Source organism: Manacus vitellinus, unplaced genomic scaffold, assembly GCF_001715985.3.
Source record: "Manacus vitellinus isolate BGI_N305 unplaced genomic scaffold, ASM171598v3 scaffold_1_pilon, whole genome shotgun sequence".
NCBI lineage: Eukaryota > Metazoa > Chordata > Aves > Passeriformes > Pipridae > Manacus > Manacus vitellinus.
The window spans coordinates 11004927-11007996 of record NW_021939396.1 but is presented as its reverse complement, the minus strand read 5'-3'; positions in this window follow the sequence as shown (position 1 = coordinate 11007996).

The following is a 3070-nucleotide window of genomic DNA, read 5'->3' as shown; positions in this document are numbered from 1 at the left end:
AAGAAGGAAGAATGTGTTTATCTGAACCACACATATTGTCTCATTTGGGCAAGCTTAGTCTGTTACACTCCTGACTCAAGAGTGATGTGACTGACTGTAGGTAAGCCTCGAACCACTTCTCCACCAAGAAGTAGCTCTCAGGAAGAAAAACCCACATCAGATTTCAAAGAAAAAAAAAACCAAAATATTTGATTTCAAATTTGGTACAGCGACCACAGCAAACAAAAGCTCACCTATAACATGCAATTTTTCCACCCCTTTAGGAAGGGCCAAAAATTATACCATAAAAGAAGGAGGGGTTTGGATCCAAAAAACCCCCAAAGCAATAGAGAGTGAAGAAGCCTCTCTGCTTGCGTTGGATCGGCTGATGGACTGTGTTTCTCCTCTTCCCTGAAGGGATGCCTTTAGGTGACCTTTCTGCCTCCCAACTGTTTTGGAGTAGACCCAGGAATACTCATTTAGATAGACAAATACATTGCTAATAGATCTGTCACTACTCCTTCTGTAGCAGCACATACAAACACTCTGTAGTTGTTGCATTTACCACCAGCAATTCAGAATCCGCTTTCCTGTTGCTTCAGTGAACTGCTATTCATGAACCTGGATCGTGTAAGTTCCTACTGAACTTGGCCAGGCTGATAGTGCCGAATTGGCTACAGTCAGAAGTTAGGCCCAGCTGCACCCAGCCCCTCTGATCTCTGAGGACCAGCTGGAACGCAAGGGGTTAGTTTTCTGCCAAATTTCTCTATCTTTAATGCAACAGAAAAATGGTTTGTCCTGGGTGAGTTTTTTTCCTGTCTCTGCTCCATTTATAACAGCATTCAGAGGGACATAAAAAGAATTGCTTCAAAAGGATGACATTTATCCACAGAAAACCAAAGGGAACTGAATATATGCTTCCTCATGGTTGTTGGTCTTGTTTGCATTGGTGTTTCTGCAAGGAAGATGATACTATTGACTTTTACTATGTGAGGAAAGCTCTGATGACCACGGAGGGGGCTTGTTCTGTTTACAACCCAAAGTGTCGTTACAAATATGCCAAACTAAATCTCACGCTGAAAAGGGCAGAAAACTGACCAGATTCTTCTAGTTCTTCACACTAATATTACCAAGAGGTAATTCCATTACTTGTTGATGGAGAGGACAGAAGAGTGAGGAAGGACTATAGGGGGATTACAAGATGTCAGGAGGTTATGCAGGGAGAAAATTACATGGGCCAAAGCCCAAGTAGAATTTAATCTGGTTACTGCTTTAACAGACAACACAAAACATTTTTACAAATACATCAGCAACAAAAGAAAGGCTAAGGAGAATCTCCATCCTTCACTTGATGCACAGGCAAACATATGACAAAGGATGAGGAAAAGGATGAGGAAAAGGCAGAGGTACTATGCCTCAGCCTTTAGCAGTAAGACCAGCTCAGGGTACCACCCCTTCCATGAAAAATTTCTTCCTGATGTCCAACTGGAACCTCCCCTGCTGTATCCTCTTGTCCTGTTGCTAGTTGCCTGGGAGAAGAGGCCAACCTCCTTCAACCTCCTTTCAGGTGATAAGGTCTCCCTGGAGCCTCCTTTTCTCCAGGCCAAACAACCCCAGCCCCCTCAGGTGCTCCTTATATGACTTACTTTCTAGACCCTTCACCAGCTCTGTTGCCCTTCCCTGGACACATTCCAGCACCTCAACTGCCTTTCTTGTTGTGAAGGGCCAGAACTGGACACAGTATGTGAGGTGAGGCCTCACCAGTGCTGATTAAAGGGGGACAATCACTGCCCTGGTCCTGCTGGCCACACCATTTTCTATACAGGCCAGGATGCCCAGACAAAAAGGGAACTCCTGGAGCACACTGCCCTCAAATACAGGTCACCAGACAAGAAGCTTGGTCAGCTTGGGGAATTACACCAGCATTATAGACCTGGAGATACACAGTTTCCAAAAGGGCAGCAGCCACTTTGGATCTCACTGGGAAACTCACTCATGAAACTTAATGAGATTGGAAACTTGGAAGAGGATGAACACAGCAGATGTTGGTTTACCTTACACTTTCTCCTGTATGCTCCTTACTGTCTATGGATAAAGATAAACCACATGATGACTGCAGAAAAAAACTGCAAAAGCTGCCACCAGCAAGTCCTCACATGTCGATGAGACAGGAAATAGGCATTAGGGCTTGAACATGCAGCCAGCACCAGCATCATGACCTCTGTCAGCTGGGGCACTTCTACATTATCTCTACAGTTAAAACCTCCAGCAGAGCACAGTATCCTATAAATGAGGTAATGACTCAATACCTCAAAGCATGGAAAAGGTCTACAAAAAGGGAAAAAAAGAAAAAAACCACCAAACCAATGAACAACCTTACACCCTGTTTCATAACAATGATTCTGCTTTGGTTTCAGGGATAAGTTTACATTTAGCTTCCTCATTCCTGTTCTCCACACTGAGAACACCTGCCAGCTGTGCTATCTGCTTAACACTGCAAAACCTTCCCCTCAGTGCAAAGGGCAGCTGAAGGCAGCCCCTGACAACCATTTCCAGTGGAGACTGCAAAAACAAAAGAGTGATATTTAAGCAAATTCCATAACTCTTTGCAAGGGGAGAAAAAAACCCCACCACCCCAAGGATTTCTTCCTTCTTAGTTCAGTAATCTTGAAAATAATGGGGAAAAAAATTTAAAAAAAAAATTAAAATTAATCCATACAACTGAAACTCCTGAAAGACTTTTGCTGGAAGGAAACAGAGTCCACAAGAAGCACCACTCCAAGGCAGGGCTCCCCTCAAGAGCAGACCACTTCCAAGTTGCATCTGATCTGCTTTTATTTGTCACAGAAATGCAGGACAGCCTGCAGAGAAGAGCCTGACTTGGAAAGAGCGGAGAAGAGTTTTAGCTTTTGAAGGCTATGTTAAAAACAGTCAACTTCTGAACATCTCAAAGTGAGATGATTCAGTTATTAAAGTCGCGGCAGAGAGGCAGAGCACAGGTTTGTGTTCCCAGGGACCGGCTCTCAGGCCGCTGCCAAGGCCGGTGCCGAGCCCCCTTCAGCCGCAGGGCGGCCGGAACAGGAGCGGCCCG